The sequence below is a fragment of the Microcaecilia unicolor genome, chromosome 10 (assembly GCF_901765095.1).
Source record: "Microcaecilia unicolor chromosome 10, aMicUni1.1, whole genome shotgun sequence".
NCBI lineage: Eukaryota > Metazoa > Chordata > Amphibia > Gymnophiona > Siphonopidae > Microcaecilia > Microcaecilia unicolor.
Window position 1 is genome coordinate 155915405 of NC_044040.1, and position 23858 is coordinate 155939262.

Genomic DNA, 23858 nt, shown 5'->3' on the forward strand with positions numbered 1-23858 from the left:
TGCTGTATTTTGCTACTCCATTAACTGAAGCTCTGTTTATCTGTTATTTTGTTGTAAACAAACAAAAAAAAAAATCATCAAGAAAGGTATTGATAGGCGTTGATAGGCGTTGGTGGTATAGTGGTGAGCATAGCTGCCTTCCAAGCAGTTGACCCGGGTTCGATTCCCGGCCAAAACAGAATTTATGTCTTTTGCATTGAGTGTCACATGTATGATTATCTCCCAGTTGGTGAGATGTCATATGTTTGCGCCCGATGCAAAGAGCTCCTAGCTCCTAGAGAACGTGTCCGTTCTCTTGAGGCTAGAGTAGCAGACTTGGTGGAGCTGAGGGAGACAGAGAGGTACATAGAGGAGACCTACAGGGATGTTGTAGAGAAGTCCCACCTCCAGTCTAGTAGCCCTTGTGCTACCTTGGAAGAGGGAGGTCTCCTAGAAGGAGAGCATCACCCTGGTGAAGTAGGAAGTACTCCTGTAGCCAGGACCTGCCCACCAGGGGATGTACTATCCTCTCGCACCGAGGATATGTTTCCAAGTGCTGCCCGGGAGGGAAAGGTTAGGACAGCTGTTGTAGTTGGTGATTCGATCATTAGGCATATAGATAGCTGGGTGGCTGGTGGACGTGAGGATCGCCTGGTGACTTGCCTGCCTGGTGCGAAGGTGGCGGACCTCACACGTCACCTAGATAGGATTCTAGATAGTGCTGGGGAGGAGTCCGCTGTCTTGGTACATGTGGGTACCAATGACATAGGAAAATGTGGGAGAGAGGTTCTGGAAGCCAAATTTAGGCTCTTAGGTAGAAAGCTCAAATCCAGATCCTCTAGGGTAGCATTTTCTGAAATGCTACCTGTTCCACGCGCAGGGCCCAAGAAACAGGCAGAGCTCCGGAGTCTCAATGCGTGGATGAGACGATGGTGCAGGGAGGAGGGTTTTAGATTTGTTAGGAACTGGGCAACATTCTGGGGAAGGGGGAGCCTATTCCGAAAGGATGGGCTCCACCTTAACCAGGGTGGGACCAGGCTGCTGGCGTCGGCATTTAAAAAGGAGATAGAGCAGCTTTTAAACTAGAAATGGGGGGAAGGCCGACAGTCGCTCAAAAGCGCATGGTTCGGAAAAAGGTATCTTGCAAAGATACCTCACAAACAGGGAAGATAGGGTTTCTGGATAGTGAGGTTGCGCAACAGACCGTAGGCCAGGTGCCCTTAAATACAACTAAAGATCAGACAAAAGATGGCAAATCAATAGTGTCAGGTACTAATCATCATGCAAATAGGAACAATAAACATACTCTGAAATGTCTATATACAAATGCTAGGAGTCTAAGAAATAAGATGGGAGAGTTGGAATATATTGCACTAAATGAAAAATTGGATGTAATAGGCATTACTGAGACCTGGTGGAAGGAGGATAACCAGTGGGACACTGTCATACCGGGGTACAAAGTATATCATAGTGATAGGGTGGACCGGACTGGTGGAGGGGTAGCATTGTATATTAACAAAAGCCTTGACTCAGATAGATTACAAATTCAGCAGGACACAAGTCACACCTTTGAATCATTGTGGGTTGAAATTCCATGTATAAAAGGGAAAAAAACGGTGATAGGAGTGTACTACCGTCCACCTCGCCAGGACGAGCAGGTAGACGCAGAAATGATAAAAGAAATAAGAGACGCGAACAAAATGGGCAATGTGATACTAATGGGTGACTTCAATTATCCAAATATAGACTGGGTAAATGTAACATCGGGACACGCTACAGAGGTACAATTCCTTGATGAAATCAAGGACAGCTTTATGGAGCAGCTGGTGCAGGAGCCAACGAGAGAAGGAAAAATTCTAGACTTGGTCCATAGTGGAGCGCATGATCTGGTGAGGGACGTTATGGTACTGGGGCCGCTTGATAACAGTGATCATAATATGATCAGTTTTGATATCAACCTTGAAGTAACTGTACATAGAAAGTCAAATACATTAGCGTTTAACTTTAAAAAAGGAGACTATGATAAAATGAGAAGAACGGTAAAAAAAAAAACTTAGGGGGGCAACAGAGAGAGTAAAAACTGTACAACAGGCGTGGACGCTGTTCAAAAATACCATCCTGGAGGCCCAGGCCATACATATTCCGCGAATTAGAAAAGAAAGACAGAAGTCCAAAAGACAGCTGGCCTGGTTGAAAAGTGAGGTGAAGGAAGCTATTAGAGCTAAAAGAAACGCCTTCACAAAATGGAAGAAGGAACCGTCTGAAAATAACAAGCAGCATAAGGAGTGTCAATGCAAATGCAAGGCGCAGATAAAGAAGGCCAAGAGGGATTATGAGAAAAAGATAGCATTAGAGGCAAAAAAAACATAGTAAAAAAAAATGTCGGTACATTAAAAGCAGGAAGCTGGCAAAAGAATTGGTTGGGCCGCTGGAAGACCGAGGGAGGGGTAAAAGGGGCAATCAAGGAAGACAAAAACGTAGCGGAGGGACTGAATGAATTCTTTGCTTTGGTCTTCACCGAGGAAGATTTGGGTGGGATACCGGTGTCGGAAATGGTATTTCAAGCGGACAAGTCGCAGAAACTTACTGACTTCATGGTAAACCTGGAGGACGTAATGGGGCAGTTCAGCAAACTGAAGAGTAGCAAATCTCCTGGATCGGATGGTATTCATCCTAGAGTACTGATAGAACTGAAAAATGAGCTTGTGGAGCTACTGCTAGTGATATGCAACTTATCCTTAAAATCGAGCGTGTACCGGAAGATTGGAGGGTGGCCAATGTAACACCGATTTTTTAAAAAAGGCTCCAGGGGAGATCCGGGAAATTATAGACCGGTGAGTCTGACGTCAGTGTCGGGGAAAATGGTAGAGGCTATTATTAAAAACAAAATTACAGAGCACATCCGAGGACATGGATTACTGAGACCGAGTCAGCACGGCTTTTGTGTGGGGAAATCTTGCCTGACCAATTTACTTCAATTCTTTGAAGGAGTAAGCAAACATGTGGACAAAGGGGAACCGGTTGATATTGTGTATCTGGATTTCCAAAAGGCGTTTGACAAGGTACCTCATGAAAGGCTACAGAGGAAATTGGAGGCTCATGGGATAGGAGGAAATGTCCTATTGTGGATTAAAAACTGGTTGAAGGATAGGAAACAGAGAGTGGGGTTAAATGGGCAGTATTCACAATGGAGAAGGGTAGTTAGTGGGGTTCCTCAGGGGTGTGTGCTAGGACCGCTGCTTTTTAATCAAACCTATAAATGGCAAGTGACCGACTCACCTGCAAATGCGCAGTAGAGACTTCCCTCTCTGTCCCGCCCCCGCGTCAAGACGTGATGACGGGGAAGGGGGGCGGGACAGAGAGGGAAACTGCGCTGAAGGGGAGGGAGGGAACCGCTGACGTCGCTACCGCTCCCCCCCCCAAGGTAGCCGCTACCGCCCCCCCACCCCCGGAGTCGCCACCACCCCCCCTTCACCCGGCCCGGGCCCTCTCTTCGTTATTGAACTTACAGCAGCGCCGAAACAGCAGCAAGCAGCTCAGCTTCAGCTCCCGTCGGCCTTCCTTCCCTGCCTGTGCCCCGCCCTCGCCGACGTGACGTCACACGAGGGCGAGGCACAGGCAGTGAAGGAAGGCCAACGGGAGCTACTGCTTGCTGCTGTTTCGGCGCTGCTGTAAGTTGAATAACGAAGAGAGGGCCCGGGCCGGGTGAAGGGGGGGGTGGTGGCGACTCCGGCGTGGGGGGGGGGCGGTAGCGGCTACCTTGGGGGGGGGAAGGGGACATGGGACGTCTCAGAAGGAGGGGGGCCTTGGAGCTGGGAGGGAGGGAGGGAAGGAAGGGGGCCTGGGGAGCTGGGGGGGCCTGGGGCCTTGGAACTGGGAGGGAGGGAAGGGGGCCTTGGGAGCTGGGGGGGCCTTGGGAGCTGGGGGGGCCTGGGGCCTTGGAACTGGGTGGGAGGGAGGGCGGGGGGACTTGCAGCTGGGAAGGGGGAGGACTGGAGCCTTGGAGCTGGGAGGGAGGGCAGGGGGGCCCTTACAGTTGTGAGGGAGAGCAGGGGGCCTTGGAACTGGGAGGGAGGGAGCTGGGGGGGCCTTGGGAGCTGGGGGGGGCCTGGGGCCTTGGAACTGGGAGGGAGGGCGGGGGGCCTTGCAGCTGGGAAGGGGGGAGGACTGGAGCCTTGGAGCTGGAGGGCAGGGGGGCTGTTACAGTTGTGAGGGAGAGCAGGGGGCCTTGGAACTGGGAGGGCAGGGGGCCTTGGGAGCTGGGGGGAGGGCCTGGGGCCTTGGAACTGGGAGGGAGGGAGGGCGGGCAGGCAGGGGGCCTTGCAGCTGGGAAGGGGGGAGGACTGGAGCCTTGGAGCTGGGAGGGAGGGCAGGGGGGCCCTTTCAGTTGTGAGGGAATGGGGCCCCTTACAGTTGTGAGGGAGAGCAGGGGGCCTTGGAACTGGGAGGGAGGGAGGGCAGGGGGCCTTGCAGCTGGGAAGGGGGGAGGGCTGGAGCCTTGGAGCTGGGAGGGAGGGACAGAGGGGGCCTTGGAGCTGGCAGGGAAGGAGGATGGCAGGGGCTTTGCAGCTGCAACGGGAGGGGGGCCTTGGGGAAAAAAACATTCCAATACCCGCCCGTTTTTACGGGCTTAACGGCTAGTATATTTATAAATGATTTAGAGATGGGAGTAACTAGCGAGGTAATTAAATTTGCTGATGACACAAAGTTATTCAAAGTTGTTAAATCGCGACAGGATTGTGAAAAATTACAAGAGGACCTTACGAGACTGGGAGACTGGGCGGCTCAAATGGCACATGACGTTTAATGTGAGCAAGTGCAAGGTGATGCATGTGGGAAAAAAGAACCCGAATTATAGTTACGTCATGCAAGGTTCCACGTTAGGAGTTACGGACCAAGAAAGGGATCTGGGTGTCGTCGTCGATAATACACTGAAACCTTCTGCTCAGTGTGCTGCTGCGGCTAGGAAAGCAAATAGAATGTTGGGTATTATTAGGAAAGGTATGGAAAACAGGTGTGAGGATGTTATAATGCCGTTGTATCGCTCCATGATGCGACCGCACCTTGAGTATTGTGTTCAATTCTGGTCGCCGCATCTCAAGAAAGATATAGTAGAATTGGAAAAGGTGCAGAGAAGGGCGACTAAAATGATAGCAGGGATGGGACGACTTCCCTATGAAGAAAGATTAAGGAGGCTAGGGCTATTCAGCTTGGAGAAGAGACGGCTGAGGGGAGACATGATAGAGGTATATAAAATAATGAGTGGAACAGGTGGATGTGAAGCGTCTGTTCACGCTTTCCAAAAATACTAGGACTAGGAGGCATGCGATGAAACTACAGTGTAGTAAATTTAAAACAAATCGGAGAAAATGTTTCTTCATCCAACGTGTAATTAAACTCTGGAATTCGTTGCCGGAGAAAGTGGTGAAGGCAGTTAGCTTAGCAGAGTTTAAAAGGGGGTTGGACGGTTTCCTAAAGGACAAGTCCATAAACCGCTACTAAATGGACTTGGGAAAGATCCACAATTCCAGGAATAACATGTATAGAATGTTTGTACGTTTGGGAAGCTTTCCAGGTGCCCTTAGCCTGGATTGGCCGCTGTCGTGGACAGGATGCTGGGCTCGATGGACCCTTGGTCTTTTCCCAGTATGGCATTACTTATGTACTTATGTAGTTATGTACTCATGACATAAGGGCCACTGATGATTTAACAACCCATAATTTTTTTAATTCCAACAGGTTTGGAAGACTTACAAAGAAACATGGAAAGTGCTATCAATTTGTGATGTTTCAGAAGCACTAACTTTAAAGAAAAAAGAAATGAAAAATGTTCCAGATCTGTACTACTTATAACAAACGCAATTCTTCGTAACTGTTCAGAAAATCAGCAGAGTGGCCAGAAAGAACTGGATAACAATGATAAAAAGGCATTGTACACAATATCTAAATAATAATAATAGCAATAGTTGGAAAAGAACACCAATAAATGAAAGGGCAGAGACAGAGGGAGAGGGGAGGAGAAATTCTGAACAGGAGGCTAGTGGATTAGGTGGGAACCATCTGTGTCTGGGCGAGTGGAAAAGGCCATTTCAATTACATAGGTCTTCAAAAGAGTATTAAATTTAGGGTAGGAAGGCTCTAGGCAAATGGGGACAGGAAGGGAGTTCCATAGGGAGGGAGCAAGCCAGAAAAAGGTATGAGAACGAGTAGAATCTAGGTGGGGTTCTTTCAGAGAAGGAATTTGGAGGCAATTGTCATTAAGTGAATGAAGGAGTCTGGAGGTGGTATATGAAATTAAAAGAGGGGAGGGGGAGAAAATCACATGATGGCTGGCTGAGAGCAGATGCCCTAGCCTCAAGCTCCTGTGCAGAGACTTGCTTTTCTACTAATTATATATATCACCAGGGGAGATAAGACTTACCTAACAGCAGGTTTCATGTCTCAGATCCGGCAGGAGTTTCAGAGGTCTTCCAGGGCGGTGCTATCCCTGCCAAAATCCGACAAAACTACTCGACAGCATGCATGCCCAAGATGGCAGCGGGGTGTGCTCGGGTCCAAATTCACCATCAGCCCTAGGCCTATTGGAGCATAATATTAATGCACTGCCCACCTTGTCAGGGAGCTCTGACTCACTACGATCTTCACTGGACACAGAAATGATACTGACCACGATTAAGAAGAGAAATGCTTTCATTCAAGTAACACCCAAATTCAGACAGACCTGGGAGGGGTGCACACAGGACTGAGGGAAATGGCAGAGCGCGTGGAACACTCAGAGCAACGAATCTTGGCCGTTGAGAACAGAGTGCATGGAACACTCGGAGCAATGAATCTCGGGCATTGAGGATGATTTGCAGGTCCTCAGACAAGACTCCGGAACACATGATTTAATTATCAAGTTGTCAAATAAAATTGACAATCTTGAGAACAGATCTAGACTGAGTAATATAAGGATTCTGGGAGTCCCAGAGGGGCAGAAGCGTAATAACATAGCAGACTGTCCAGCAACTTTTCAAAGAACTATTGCCATCCCTGGCTCTCCCGGAAACTCTTGTGGTAGAGAAGTCTCAACTCCACAATCCCAATCAAGGCCTCTGCTAATAAAGCTGCTAAATTTTAGACACAAAGAGCTCCTTTTGCAAAGAGCAAGAAAAGAGGGTCTGATGAAATACAAGGACAATAATGTTTGGCTTTTTCAAGATTACAGCGCTGAACTTGATAAGAAACACACAGGAACGTTAAGCGAAGATTGCATTCTCATAATATCCAAATGGCGCTGTTGTGCCCAGCTAAGCAAAAGATTTGATGGAAAGGATTGTTTTCCCAACGTCTGTGAAGCTCAAAATTTATAAAAATGAACTTCCCAGATGATCCACCATTTGAGACCAGTGAGAGGGACAGGAAAGAACAAAGCTGGGAAGGGGCGAGGAATAAGACATCTTCCAAAAGGAAAGGAGAAGAGATGGATTGCACCTATAATGAAAATATTGGGCAGATGCCTGGAAAGCTGCCAAAGGCTGAAGGGCTTTCCATGGTTTTGCAGGCCAGTTTCTGAGCAAAGAGGTTCCCCCTTGGTTATTTCCTTTCTCTTTGCGGGAGATGAAGAGACAGCAAAGTGTGATTTTTACTTTCAGTGGTTTGCCCAGGGTCTATCACTGAGCTTTCTGCCTGAGTACACTGCAATATCACATGGAGAGGGTTGCTGCAACAACCTGGGTGATTCAAAGAGCCCAGATATTTACTGGCACTTCCTCTGGAATGCACCGTCCCAATTTGGGAGTGAGCAATCAACGAGTCTGTGTATGTGTTCTGTTGGATTGATTAAATATTTTAAAGATGTAAGCAAGTGACCTTTTTTGCAAAACTTTATCTAGAGAAGATGGCTGCCGGGGGGGGGGGGGGGGGTATGCATATGTGAGGAATTCTGGAAATGTATGGATGTTAAGGGATACTGTGTGGGTTATGGGTTCCTTATTGGGGGGGGGGGGGGGGTTATGAGCTTATAGCGGGGTTTGCAAACCCAACATAAACAGAAAAGAAATGATGTTGAAATTGGATAAACTAAGACCTGACATTATCTTATTCAGGAAACACATTTGGGTAGAGGGGAACTGAAGAAGCTGTACGCCGGCTGGGTGGGGGAGGCATATCATTCAGGAGGGGTTTCCAATAGTGTGGGGGTAGCTATACTTTTTAGGAGATATAGGGTGGAGAAAACTCTGGCTTTGGAAGTAAAACTGGAGGGAAAAGATTTGTGCCTCATAAATGTCTATGCCCCAAACAAGGTCAGCTTTCTTTTTTTAGGACATGGCTCACTAGCTTATGGGGTTGGATACAAGTACCCATCCTCGTGGGCGGGGATATTAACTGGGTCATGAGCAGATGGATAGGTCAGAAGATTCAGGGAATAGAAAGCTGATTAGTTCTGCTTTCAAAGACATTTTTCAGGAATTTTGCCTGATTAATATTTGGAGACAACTCCATCCACACCAAAAAAGATTATATGTGCTACTCCACTTACCACAACTCTTATTCCAGGATAGACTTATTTTTGATTGACTATAGTCTTCTCACATACATGCAAGTCTTGTTCAATTGGCACCATTGTTGCCTCAGACCATGCCCCTCTATCGTTACTGCTACGGGCTGGGAAGGGGGGGATATTGCTTGGAGAATGAATACATCACTCCTGGGCAATGCAGACTATATTAAGGAAATGGAGCGGTGTCTGGCAGAATATTTTAAGCTAAACGATTCAGAGGACGTAAAGCCCTAGGGTACTTTGGGATGCTATGAAAGCCATTTTAGGAATAAATGCATAGAACTGGGGACCAGATACCAAAAGAACAAATTTGATAAATTAGAACATCTGAGTCGCGCATTGAGGGCAGGAAAACATTAAAAGGATCCTTCGGAAGATCTTACATCCACAGTTCTGGAATTACATCGGGAACTTAATCAACTGGCATTTGAGGAAGTAGAAAGGTTATATTAACAAAATGGGGCTCACACAATACCTATCGGGAGGGGGCAAACAGATCAATTCCTGGCTTCCCAGGAGTGGAGCAGTAGCCTAGTGGTTAGTGCAGTGGACTTTGATCCTGGGGAAATGAGTTCGATTCTCACTGCAGCTCCTTGTGACTCTGGGCAAGTCACCTAACCCTCCATTGCCCCTGGTACAAAAAATAAGTACCTGAATATATGTAACACGCTTTGAATGTAGTTGCAAAAACCTCAGAAAGGTGGTATATCAAGTCCAATTTCCCTTTCTCCTTAAAAAGTGGATGGCAGAAAATACTATACAAGGCATCGTCTGATACTGGTACCCATCACACAGAAAGGGAGAGTACTGCTCAATGTTTCACTACGTATTATTTTAAACTAAACTATACTCCTCGGATTCTTGGGATCTGAAGATCAAATTAATGCCTTTGTTTCCATTATGGAGGCTAAGAGACTCTCTGAGGATTCTAAATCCAAACAAGATGCCCCCATTCAGGGCAAGGAATTGTGGGACACGGTTCAAACTTTATCCTCAGGTAAGGTGGCCGGACCTGACAGTCTACCGATTGAATTCTATAAAACGGTTTGGCCTATCATTGGGGGGTATCTTTTGCAGGTACTCAAACAGGCTTTGGAAGAGGCAGTAATTCCTGAATCTTTCTTACATGCTAACAACTATTTTACATAAGGCTAGGAAGGATTCCAATTTTTGTAATTCTTATCGCTCTACCTCACTACTTAATGTGGATGTCATACTCCTTACTAAGGTACTGGCCACACTGTTAAATGGGGTGGTGAGACTGGTTATACATAAAGACCAGACAGGCTTTATTAGTGGCAGGGATGCAGACGACAACGTTCGAGTGTTTAATATAATTCATCATGTTAACTCAGTACAACAGGCCCCCACTCTGTTCCTGGCTTTAGATGCCGAGAAGGCCTCAGACAATATGGAGTGGAAATTTCTGCATGCCCTGTTGGAGGTCTTGAACTTTGGCCCAAAATTCAGAGATGTGATCAAGGTCACTTATAGGGCCCCACAGGCAAGGTTAAAGATTAATGACATCATGACCAATTCATTTGGCCTAGGGTATGGAACGAGTCAGGGGTGACCCCTATCCTCACTGCTTTATGCCATATCTTTAGAACCATTTGCAGAAGCTCTCCGGCAATACACACTCATACAGGGAATCAGGGTGGGCAAGGTCAAGCATAAATAGGCCCTTTATGCAGATGATGCTCTGCTGTTTATACAGAATCCTGAACAGTTGCTCTTGGCTTTTTTACAACTATGTGACAAATATAGTCAGATATCTGGATATAAACTAAACACCACCAAATCCAGAATACTACAAATTCACATCCCAGCCGAAATGAAAGGAAGCTTACGTCTGTCATTCCCTTTCCAGTGGCATTCTAGAATCAGATATTTGGGAATTGAGGTCATGGCTAACAAATGACATATCCATGACATTATCCCCCAATGTTAGAGACTATCCAGGCGGATTTGGAACGTTCTGCCCAGACTACTGTTCCTTTTCATGATGCTGCCCTGTGAGATTGTGGATTCACTCTTCATTCAACTACATTCTCTAATCTCCTGATTTCTTTGGAAGAACAGGAGTCCAAGGACAGCATTAAGGCTACATAGGCTCCCCATTTCGGGAGGGGGGTTGACCCTGTCACACTTTAAATTATTATCAAGCAGCCCAGATAAGAAATATAGTTTACTGGCTTCAGGAACAAGAGGACCTGCATTGGATACAGATGGAGAGCAGGAGCAAGGGAGTTGGTCATACTTCATTGCTATTTCAGAGGCAGGACTTTCTCCCAAGGGGATGGCGGGGACACAGACTGGTTGGCCCTAATCTGAGTATGTGGTATCGCATGGCCCACTTGTTTCTGTTTGATCCGGTGAGCTCTCCAACAAAAGATATACTGAGTGACCCGGTGTCTCAAAAAGGGATGAGGGACCCTACAAGATTCCAATAGATGGGGGAGCAGTTAGTGTATCTGGGTTTAAAAAAAGGTTTGGAAAAGTTTCTGGAGGAAAAGTCCATAGTCTGTAATTGAGATGGACATGGAGGAAGCCACTGCTTGCCCTGGGATTGGTAGCATGGAGTGTTGCTACTAACTGGGTTTCTGGCAAGTACTTGTAACCTCAAATGGCCACTGTTGGAAGCAGGATACTGGGCTAGATGGACAATTGGTCTGACCCAGTATGGCTGTTCTTATATTCTTATAGAAGGGGTTGACATAAGTGAGGGACTTTGTAGAGCAAGGAAGGTTTTGACACCGGGAAGAACTGTTTAACGGGGGGGGGGGGGGGGGGGGGGGGATGGGAAACCCTTGGGTTTTTTTCCATTATTCAAGTCTATCACTACCTGCACTCTAATCAGTAGAATTTTCTTAGGGATCTCAATCCCCTAGAATTACTATATAAAGGACATCAAGGAAGGGGTCTGTTGGCATTGCTTTATAAGATACCAGAAGAGAGAAGGGATGAGTCAAGAGCTCCAATACAAAACGCTGTGGGAACAGGGTGGGGAGAGATGGACAGATGCTTACTAGAATGCATTGTGAGTCATCATCCCAAGAATTACAAAGTGCTTAGCCTACTTGGATACCCAATACAAAATTTTATTCAGAATTACCCCACTGCACCTACATAAGATACAGGGGGATATCCCAGATACTTGTTGGAGGGGATGCGTGGATAGAGGGGTATTTTGATCATAAGTGATAGTTGTGTTATAAAATTCAATCTTTCTGGTTCAAAGTCAAATGTGAGATTCATGGACTTACTGAAGAGCAGCTCCCAATAGACAAGGCTTTAATGCTACTGGGTATCTAGGCATCCACTGAATTTAGGGTGTTATCGAAAATGAACTTATTCTCTTATCATCAGTCAAGCTGCAAGCAACAGATAGCAGCTCAGTGGAAACATCCAGAAGCCCACTCTGAACAGCTGGTGGATGAAAATGGGGTATATAAAGGACATGGAGAGAGCTACAGCACAATTTCATCACAGACTGAGAAACCTTTTACCTTACTTTGGCAACCATTCCTGCAGCCTCAGGAACAGGATTACAGTGCAGTTTTTGCCACTATGGGACAGCATGGAAACTTGGATACTTATCTATTTATTTATTTGGATTTTGTTCACACCTTTTTCAGTAGTAGCTCAAGGTGAGTTACATTTAGGTACACTGGGTATTTCTCTGTCCCTGGAAGGCTCACAATCTAAGTAGTTGAGTCAATGAAGGGTTAGGTGACTTGCCCAAGATCACAAGAAGCAGCAGTGGGATTTCAACCAGCCACCTCTGGATGTTAAGACTGGTGCTCTAACCACTAGGCTACTCCTCTACTCCACCAGGATATATAATTTATGGCAGTGCCTCCACTTGTCCTCCTTCTCCCTTTCTGCATTCTGTTCTTCCTTCCATATGCTTGGTTATTTTTGTTCTCCAGGTGAGAACAGGCAACATACACTTGCTTGTTTAGCTTCAGATTATAATGTTATTTGAGGTTAAGTTCACTGTTTAAAGCATTTGTTATAAGCATTCTATATAAGCTCATGGTGCAGTACTGGCTTAAGGACTGTATATTCATTTATCTTCTTAGTGATGTATGTATGATGTCTGGAGACAGTACTGCACGACTGCTTTTCTTGTTCTTATTTAGAATGTAATGCAAAAAATTGACAATAAAAATAAAGATTTAAAAAAAAATTAAAGGAGAGGTAGGATGGGAGACCCAAGTAGAAAACCTTACGAGACAGAACCAGAATTTTATAACCGATGTGGAAAGAAACTGGTAACCAGTGAAACTGGGTACAAAGGGGTGCGACACTGTCAAATCTTGAAGTGTGAAGAAGGATCTTAGAAGTGATATTCTGAATAATTTGAAGTCAGTGAATAGCATGTTGTGGAAGATCAACATAGATGGTATTGCAATAGTCAAGGTGAGAAATCAAAAGTGCAAAGAGAAGTGTCTTTTGTGAAAAGAAATCTAAGTAGGTTCTGACAGTTTTGAATTGATGTAATGTGAAGAAGCATTCTCAGGCATGAGAAGTGATATGGTGAGAGAAGGAAAGTTCCTGGTCTAAAATGATGCCTAAATAACCGAAATGATACACTAGATAGATAGGAGAGTTAGAAAGTAACAGGGAGAAAGATGGCGATTGGGAAGAGTCAGCTATCCAGCATGCAATAGTTTTTGTCTGATTAAGCACAAGATGATTATCGAATAGCCAAGATTCAATTGAAGCAAGAGCTGGATTGCTAATAGACGATTAAAAAAAAAAAAGTCATCATCTACATAATAGAAAGCGGAGATATCAAGACTTTGAATCAAAAGTGCAAGGGGGGGGGGGCTGAGAAAAATATTAAGGAGGAGAGGAGCTAGGATAGAGCCCTATGAAACACCACAATCCAAGGGATAGGGTTTAGAGGACAGACAAGACTGGGACACATGAAAAGAACAGTTACTGAGATATGAGGAAACAATGCCAGAAATGCCAAAGGAGTGAAGTCTAGACAGAAGGATGTTATGCAACCTCCACGAGGGACTCCGCACCATCCACAGGCTCCTCCACGGCTTGTTGCAACCAAGAAAGGCAGGCCCGGGCCGCATAAGAAATGCAAACAGATGCCCTTAAGGCTAGGCCCGAAATTTCAAAGGACCGTTTCAGAGCGGATTCCAGCCGCCGGTCCTGAATATCCTTGAGGGCAACCCCTCCCTCCACTGGGAGAGTGGTCTTTCTGGTCACCGCGGTGACTAAGGCATCCACTTTTGGCATACAAAACCTAGCCAAGTGCTCCTCACTCAGAGGGTACAGATGCCCCATAGCCCTGGCCACTTTTAATGGCCCCTCAGGGTCATCCCATTGAGCAGAAATAAGCTCTTGGATGGAGTCGTGCAAAGGAAAGGCTCGAGCAGGCTTCCTGGTACTCGCCATCCTCGGATTACCTGAGGGGGTCTCACCATTAACAGGATCATCAATAGAGAAGGCCTGTAAGGCATCCGAGATCAGCGCTGGCAGCTCATCGCGGTGGAAAATCCTAACCACAGAGGGATCATCCAGATCCAGTGGCAAAACTGCACCTACCTCTGGCTCCTCCGATGACGAGGGCCTGCCAGAACCCTCAGAGTCCCCACAGCCCGACTACGGGGGGGGGGGGGGGGGGGGGGAGGGGGAAGGGGGGAGCACCACTTTCTGACGGGAAATTAACCCGTCTATGTTTAGCGTGCATTCAACGCTCAGGGGAAGCCACCTCATCACTTAGCCCCGGGCCATCCTCACGCAGAGGGAAACTAGGTGGCAACGCAGTGTCAGATACCTGCGGCAGAGTTCTGTACAATATAAAGGTTTTATGTAGCAAAAGCACATATTCCGGGGAGAAATACTCGCCCTGACCTCCCGTCTCTGAATTAGGAGCGACGGAGAAATGAGCTTCTCTGGAAGGCTCAGCCCAAGGTGGTTCCATGCCCTCAGACTCCTCTGTAAACGCAGGGGTCGAGACATGCGGCGCTTCCAAGATGGCACCAGCTGCCAGCTCCAATGAGCAGGAAGAATCATCGCTCGCCATGCTCACGCTGGCTCTACCGTCTGAACAGCACGATTTACAGAGCCCTGCTGCCCATTTTCACTTGCCACAACGGGAACAGCGCTTAACTCCCTCAGCAGCCATCACCGAAAAACGGTGGAAAATTCAAAATGGCGTCTTCGCGCCCAAATCACCCCACTCTAAATGCCGTCTACGGGCCCTCCCTGGAGAAGCTGAGTACCGCTCTTACATCAAAGGACCGAGTACAGGAGCTCCGGTCAAGCTGTAACTCAAGAAAAGCCTCAGAAATAGCAGCGCTGAAAAACATGGTTTTTTTTTAACGCTGTAAGGAAAGTTGGAGGCAAACAGCTACAGAGGCACTCCGGAGGAAGGGGGGGGGGGGGGGGAGGCAGGGAAAGGGCGAACCTATATGCCTGCATCCACACAGGGGGAATGGGTAAGGCAGGGAAAGGGCGAACCTATGTGCCTTTAAAGTGGGCACCACCAGCCACAACACCCCAGTCAGAGACCTAACACAGAGCTTTCTGCCTTGGCCTCTCAGAGGGATTTCTCTCCACCCTCCCTCACCCTGTTCTTAAGCTTTAGAGTAGAGAATGACACGGGGACAAAGTTTGTTTCGGTCCCCGCAGGTTCTGTCCCTTTCCCCGCCCCATCCCCGTGAGCTCTGTCCTCATCTGAAGACGCCTTGAACACTTATGATATTATATTTAAATCTTTTTATTAAAGTTTAAAAAGGAACAATGTGCTGTGCAACTGTTGTGTATAAATTACAAATAGAGAACAATAACAACAATGAGAAGCTATAATAACCCTCCTTCCCACCACCACCCTCTACCCTTCCAACCCCAATAATAGGCGATTTCTACTACACCAAGGAATCTAATTCATACTGTTAAAATGTCCAGCGGTATAAAATACAACCTGTTCTATATGCCCTAGAAGGGAAAAATATGCCCTATGAAGCACTGTTATGTTTTTTTTAATCTGTGGATAAATAAGAAGTAATCAACAATCTCAGGAATCAATTTAGCTCTCCCGTCTTCCACAGTCCTTCCTGGAATAGAAGTTGTCTTCTTAGAAGATGTGCTGGTAACAGGATGACCAGGATCCCCCATGCAAATTTTGCTAGTTGTGGCCAGTAAGTTTGCTTGTTTTTCCAAAAAATCAAAATATCTTTGTAGGCATCACTTAAAGCGAATGCTACATACCTGTAGAAGGTATTCTCCGAGGACAGCAGGCTGATTGTTCTCACTGATGGGTGACGTCCACGGCAGCCCCTCCAATCGGAAACTTCACTAGCAAAGTCCTTTGCTAGCCCTCGCGCGCCCGCGCATGCGCGGCCGTCTTCCCGCCCGAAACCGGCTCGAGCCGGCCAGTCCAGTATGTAGCAAGACAATACACTTCAAGGGAAGACACAACTCCAAAGGGGAGGCGGGCGGGTTTGTGAGAACAATCAGCCTGCTGTCCTCGGAGAATACCTTCTACAGGTATGTAGCATTCGCTTTCTCCGAGGACAAGCAGGCTGCTTGTTCTCACTGATGGGGTATCCCTAGCCCCCAGGCTCACTCAAAACAACAACATTGGTCAATTGGGCCTCGCAACGGCGAGGACATAACTGAGATTGACCTAAAAAATTTACCAACTAACTGAGAGTGTAGCCTGGAACAGAACAAACAGGGCCCTCGGGGGGTGGAGTTGGATCCTAAAGCCCAAACAGGTTCTGAAGAACTGACTGCCCGAACCGACTGTCACGTCGGGTATCCTGCTGCAGGCAGTAATGAGATGTGAATGTGTGGACGGATGACCACGTCGCAGCTTTGCAAATTTCCTCCATGGTGGCTGACTTCAAGTGGGCTACCGACGCAGCCATGGCTCTAACATTATGAGCCGTGACATGACCCTCAAGAGCCAGCCCAGCCTGGGCGTAAGTGAAGGAAATGCAATCTGCTAGCCAATTGGATATGGTGCGTTTCCCTACAGCCACTCCCCTCTTGTTGGGATCAAAAGAAACAAACAATTGGGCGGACTGTCTGTGGGGCTGTGTCCGCTCCAGATAGAAGGCCAATGCTCTCTTGCAGTCCAATGTGTGCAGCTGACGTTCAGCAGGGCAGGAATGAGGACGGGGAAAGAATGTTGGCAAGACAATTGACTGGTTTAGATGGAACTCCGACACAACCTTTGGCAGAAACTTAGGGTGAGTGCGGAGGACTACTCTGTTGTGATGAAATTTGGTGTAAGGGGCCTGGGCTACCAGGGCCTGAAGCTCACTGACTCTACGAGCCGAGGTAACTGCCACCAAGAAAATGACCTTCCAGGTCAAATACTTCGGATGGCAGGAATTCAGTGGCTCGAAAGGAGGTTTCATCAGCTGGGTGAGAACGACATTGAGATCCCATGACACTGTAGGAGGCTTGACAGGGGGCTTTGACAAAAGCAAACCTCTCATGAAGCGAACAACTAAAGGCTGTCCTGAGATCGGCTTACCTTCCACTTGGTAATGGTATGCACTGATTGCACTAAGGTGAACCCTTACGGAGTTGGTCTTCAGACCAGACTCAGACAAGTGGAGAAGGTATTCAAGCAGGGTCTGTGTAGGACAAGAGCGAGGATCTAGGGCCTTGCTGTCACACCAGACGGCAAACCTCCTCCAATGAAAGAAGTAACTTCTCTTAGTGGAGTCTTTCCTGGAAGCAAGCAAGATGCGGGAGACACCCTCTGGCAGACCCAAAGAGGCAAAGTCTACGCCCTCAACATCCAGGCCGTGAGAGCCAGGGACTGGAGGTTGGGATGCAGAAGAGCCCCTTCGTCCTGCGAGATGAGGGTCGGAAAACACTCCAATCTCCACGGTTCTTCGGAGGATAACTCCAGAAGAAGAGGGAACCAGATCTGACGCGGCCAAAAGGGAGCAATCAGAATCATGGTGCCTCGGTCTTGCTTGAGTTTCAACAAAGTCTTCCCCACCAGAGGAATGGGAGGATAAGCATACAGCAGACCTTCCCCCCAATCCAGGAGGAAGGCATCCGACGCCAGTCTGCCGTGGGCCTGAAGCCTGGAACAGAACTGAGGGACCTTGTGGTTCACTTGAGATGCGAAGAGATCCACCAGGGGGGTGCCCCACGCCTGGAAGATCTGTCGCACCACACGGGAATTGAGCGACCACTCGTGAGGTTGCATAATCCTGCTCAACCTGTCGGCCAGACTGTTGTTTACGCCTGCCAGATATGTGGCTTGGAGCACCATGCCTTGACGGCGAGCCCAGAGCCACATGCTGACGGCTTCCTGACACAGGGGGCGAGATCCGGTGCCCCCCTGCTTGTTGACATAGTACATGGCAACCTGATTGTCTGTCTGAATTTGGATAATTTGGTGGGACAGCCGATCTCTGAAAGCCTTCAGAGCGTTCCAGATCGCTCGCAACTCCAGAAGATTGATCTGTAGATCGCTTTCTTGGAGGGACCACCTTCCTTGGGTGTGAAGCCCATCGACATGAGCTCCCCATCCCAGGAGAGACGCATCCGTGGTCAGCACTTTTTGAGGCTGAGAAATTTGGAAGGGACGTCCCAGAGTCAAATTGGAGCAAATCGTCCACCAATACAGGGATTCGAGAAAACTCGTGGACAGGTGGATCACGTCCTCTAGATCCCCGGCGGCCTGATACCACTGGGAGGCTAGGGTCCATTGAGCAGATCTCATGTGAAGGCGGGCCATGGGAGTCACATGAACTGTGGAGGCCATGTGGCCCAGCAATCTCAACATCTGCCGAGCTGTGATCTGCTGGGACGCTCGCACCCGCGAGACGAGGGACAACAAGTTGTTGGCCCTCGCCTCTGGGAGATAGGCGCGAGCCGTCCGAGAATCCAGCAGGGCTCCGATGAATTCGAGTTTCTGCACTGGGAGAAGATGGGACTTTGGGTAATTTATCACAAACCCCAGTAGCTCCAGGAGGCGAATAGTCATCTGCATGGACTGCAGGGCTCCTGCCTCGGATGTGTTCTTCACCAGCCAATCGTCGAGATATGGGAACACGTGCACCCCCAGCCTGCGAAGCGCCGCTGCTACCACAGCTAGGCACTTTGTGAACACCCTGGGCGCAGAGGCGAGCCCAAAGGGTAGCACACAGTACTGGAAGTGGCGTGTGCCCAGCTGAAATCGCAGATACTGTCTGTGAGCTGGCAGTATCGGGATGTGTGTGTAGGCATCCTTCAAGTCCAGAGAGCATAGCCAATCGTTTTGCTGAATCATGGGGAGAAGGGTGCCCAGGGAAAGCATCCTGAACTTTTCTTTTACGAGATATTTGTTCAGGGCCCTTAGGTCTAGGATGGGACGCATCCCCCCTGTTTTCTTTTCCACAAGGAAGTACCTGGAATAGAACCCCAGCCCTTCTTGCCCGGGTGGCACGGGCTCGACCGCATTGGCGCTGAGAAGGGCGGAGAGTTCCTCTGCAAGTACCTGCTTGTGCTGGAAGCTGTAGGACTGAGCTCCCGGTGGACAATTTGGAGGTTTTGAAGCCAAATTGAGAGTGTATCCTTGCCGGACTATTTGGAGAACCCACTGATCGGAGGTTATGAGAGGCCACCTTTGGTGAAAAGCTTTCAACCTCCCTCCGACAGGCAGGTCGCCCGGCACTGACACTTGGATGTCGGCTATGCTCTGCTGGAGCCAGTCAAAAGCTCGCCCCTTGCTTTTGCTGGGGAGCCGCGGGGCCTTGCTGAGTCGCACGCTGCTGACGAGAGCGAGCGCGCTGGGGCTTAGCCTGGGCCGCAGGCTGTCGGGAAGGAGGATTGTACCTACGCTTGCCAGAAGTATAGGGAACAGTCTTCCTTCCCCCGAAAAATCGTCTACCTGTAGAGGTAGAAGCTGAAGGCTGCCGGCGGGCGAACTTGTCGAATGCGGTGTCCCGCTGGTGGAGAGACTCTACCACCTGCTCGACTTTTTCGCCAAAAATGTTATCCGCACGGCAAGGCGAGTCCGCAATCCGCTGCTGGATTCTATTCTCCAGGTCGGCGGCACGCAGCCATGAGAGCCTGCACATCACCACACCTTGAGCAGCGGCCCTGGACGCAACATCAAAAGTGTCATAAACTCCTCTGGCCAGGAATTTTCTGCACGCCTTCAGCTGCCTGACCACCTCCTGAAAAGGCTTGGCTTGCTCAGGGGGAAGAGCATCAACCAAGCCCGCCAACTGCCGCACATTGTTCCACATGTGAATGCTCGTGTAGAGCTGGTAAGACTGGATCTTGGACACGAGCATAGAGGAATGGTAGGCCTTCCTCCCAAAGGAGTCTAAGGTTCTAGCGTCCTTGCCCGGGGGCGCCGAAGCATGTTCCCTAGAACTCTTAGCCTTCTTTAGGGCCAAATCCACAACTCCAGAGTCATGAGGCAACTGAGTGCGCATCAGCTCTGGGTCCCCATGGATCCGGTACTGGGACTCGATCTTCTTGGGAATGTGGGGATTAGTTAATGGCTTGGTCCAGTTCGCAAGCAATGTCTTCTTCAGGACATGGTGCAAGGGAACAGTGGACGCTTCCTTAGGTGGAGAAGGATAGTCCAGGAGCTCAAACATTTCAGCCCTGGGCTCGTCCTCCACAACCACCGGGAAGGGGATGGCCGTAGACATCTCCCGGACAAAGGAGGCAAAAGACAGACTCTCGGGAGGAGAAAGCTGTCTCTCAGGAGAGGGAGTGGGATCAGACGGAAGACCCTCAGACTCCTCGTCAGAGAAATATCTGGGATCTTCCTCTTCCTCCCACGAGGCCTCACCCTCGGTGTCAGACACAAGTTCACGGACCTGTGTCTGCAACCTCGCCCTGCTCGACTCCGTGGAACCCCGTCCACGATGGGGGCGTCGAGAGGTAGACTCCCTCGCCCGCATCGGCGAAGCTCCCTCCGCCGACGTAGTCGGGGAGCCTTCCTGGGAGGTGGCCGCGGTCGGTACCGCACGCGGTACCGACGTCGGGGACCTCAACCTGGGCGATGGGCCAGCCGGCGCCACGCTCGACGGTACCGGTGGCGCAAGCACCGCCGGTACCGGAGGGGTAGGGCGCAACAGCTCTCCCACAATCTCTGGGAGAACGGCCCGGAGGCTCTCGTTTAGAGCGGCTGCAGAGAAAGGCTGAGAGGTCGATGCAGGCGTCGACGTCAGTACCTGTTCCGGGCGTGGAGGCTGTTCCGGGCTGTCCAGAGCGGAGCGCATCGACACCTCCTGAACAGAGGGTGAGCGGTCCTCTCGGTGCCGATGCCTGCTGGGTGCCGAATCCCTCGGCGACCCAGAGCTCTCGGTGCCGACACGGGGAGGAGACCGGTGTCGATGCTTCTTCGATTTCTTCCGAAGCATGTCACCAGAGCTCCCCGGCACCGACGAGGAGGACGTCGAATCCATCCGTCGCTTCCTCGGGGCCGAGACTGAAGAAGGTCGATCTCGGGGGGGCTGTACCGCAGGAGCCCTCAGGGTAGGAGGAGACCCACCCGAGGGCTCACCGCCACCAGCAGGGGAATGGACAGCCCTCACCTGCACTCCACCCGATGCACCACCGTCCGACGACATCAGCAGACGAGGTCCTGGTACCACCGACGTCGATGCAGCTATCCGATGTCTCGGCGCCGATGCAGAGGCCCGATGCCTCGATGCACTCGATGCAGGGGCGGCCGAGGAAGATGGTCTGGACGCTGACGACGTCGATGCACTCGAAGATCCCGGTGCCGATGCCGACGAAGAGCCCGAGAACAACACGTTCCACTGGGCTAGTCTCGCTACCTGAGTCCGCCTTTGAAGCAGGGAACACAGACTGCAGTTCTGAGGGCGGTGCTCGGCCCCCAGACACTGAAGACACGACGAGTGTCGATCAGTGAGCGAGATAACCCGGGCGCACTGGGTGCACTTCTTGAAGCCGCTGGAAGGCTTCGATGTCATGGGCGGAAAAATCACGCCGGCGAAATCAAAAGCCGAAATGGCGAAATTTGAAGCACCAAATTTAGAGGGAGAAAAAATCTCGACCGAGGCCGAAAAGAGGCCTACCCCGACGACGAAAGAAAACTTACCGGGGCAAAAAAGCTGGAAGTACGGGGAGGATTTACACGAAACCCGGCGGGGGGTTTCCGGAGCACTTCCCGACTAGGACAAAGCTTTCCCGAAGGAAAAAAACACGTTCAAAACAAATTGGACGCGCGAGGTCGACTTTCCGGGGCTCGACACGGCGAAAACACGACCGTACCGAGTGCGGACAAAAGAAGACTGGCCGGCTCGAGCCGGTTTCGGGCGGGAAGACGGCCGCGCATGCGCGGTGCGCGCGGGCGCGCGAGGGCTAGCAAAGGACTTTGCTAGTGAAGTTTCCGATTGGAGGGGCTGCCGTGGACGTCACCCATCAGTGAGAACAAGCAGCCTGCTTGTCCTCGGAGAAACATAAATAACAGTCCGGTTCATTAACAAGTTTCAAAGCAGAAAATGACACGGGGACAAAGTTTGTCCCCGTCCCTGTGGGCTCTGTCCCCATCCCCGCCCCCGTGGGCTCTGTCCAAGACTCACTTTAAGTGGAGGATATGAGAGGAAATGGCACAAAATCCCACCATGCCAGAGGCAAAACTTCTGACTGTAATTAATTTCTAGGCACTGTGAGGATATTTGAGCCTTTCATTCAATACTGGTGGAACCATGTAACTTCAAAGAAAATGCATAATTATGTGGATTCTGATGTAGTTCTGAGAACTGAAGGTAAATACATGACATTAATCCAGAGTATTTCTTCATAGAAAAACAATTATAGGAGGGTGGAGATCCCATCATCCAAACACTCCAATAATAAACAAAAATCAGCAGCAATTCTGAAACCTGTACTCTCAAAACACTGGGCTCAAAAGAAATCTTTCACACCAACAATGTCTTTGTCCCAGTGGGCTCCAAATCTTCACAGCTTTAAAACAGTGCTCCAATTAAATCAGTGTTTTCCCCAAACAGCATACCATAATGCACTAATTTACCTAGACCTGATCATATAGGCTTAATGCTCACATCCAGACCAGCACATGAGCTCTACTCTCAGCAGTCTGTAGCAACAAGAGACACAAGCAGTGACTCTTAAATATGCCTATGTCCTTACTAGCTACCGAATGAGCCCTGGAGTGTAGGAATCCACAGGCTGCATTGTAGGGTGTGGTATCCCGTTCTTGCTTTGTGCTACACACACTGCATAAAATGCCGTCTTTGTTCCTTTGCTTTTGGCCACATCAGTCCACTTTCAACACAAAGGATGGTGTGCCTTACAACATATTTGAAAATGCTTGCATGCCTTCGACTTGAAAAAGGTTGGCAAACACTGACCTAAGTAAACATTATTCCCCACTAGCTGTCCAAGGAGGCTGTTCAGAATAATCCTATTCTCGAATACTAATGTAGATTGCTTATACGTGAACAGAGGATCCCCATACATACACAATAACGTACCATTATGTTTACTACTATAAAGATCTTGTTTATTGAAAGGCAGTGTAGGTATATGGGTGGGGAAGTTTTATACTATACTGCTGGATAAACATATGTATCCTTTATTTTGCAATGGTTGTGTGGGCACTAAGTCAACTTTTGTATTGCAACATGTAGTACTTTCAATAAAAGACCTTGTTAATTTAAAAACTACATTCTACAACATTCTGTCCAACAAACCAGACTCACCACATTTTCCAGTTTCTAACCTACACTATCCTAGTCAACTTCTCTGGGATATTTTATAGTTCTCAAAGTCCACTTTGCGACTATTTTTTTCTATTTTGGATGCTCCTTTATAACAGGCCTCAATAAAAATTTTCACTAAAATCTAGAAGCCAGCCTTAACATTTAGGAGCCAATAGCTGAGACTTCTTACCCAACCCTCAGACATTGTCCCCTGTGAATTAGGGGAAGGGAGAGAAATCCCCTCCCAGATCAGCAGTAGCTATTTAAAAACAAAACAACAATTTACTAAGGCTTTTTTCCTGTTCGGTGTCTGTAGGCAAAGAAACTTTAGTAAATCAGTCCATTAAGGTGTCTCTGCAAATCACTGGCAGAAGCCAGCAGTCTCCCTCACAAAGAAGGTTGCCTCTTTGTTTCTCATATCACCCTGGCCTGGGTCCCCACCTCTCTCTCTCATACTCCCCCAATCTTCCTCCCATCTCTTTCACTAATTCTCATCCCCACCCCACCCAGCCTCTCTCTTATTTACTCATCCAAGTGGCAGATGAAACAATGTAGACAAGTGCAAACTGATGCAAATTGGAAAGAATAACTCAAATTATCCTACAAAACAATCCTATATAATAATTTGCAACTCCGTCTGG

At 48.8% G+C, this 23858-nt stretch overlaps 1 protein-coding gene and 1 non-coding gene across 3 annotated transcripts in view; one reads left to right on the plus strand and one right to left on the minus strand.

Moving 5' to 3' along the window:
* Positions 1-23858, minus strand: part of CAB39 (calcium binding protein 39) — a 235191-nt gene that overhangs the window by 160132 nt on the left and 51201 nt on the right. The gene's annotated exons all lie outside the window — the stretch shown is intronic.
* Positions 107-178, plus strand: TRNAG-UCC. The gene has a single exon. It is a non-coding gene; the product is annotated as a tRNA-Gly (tRNA).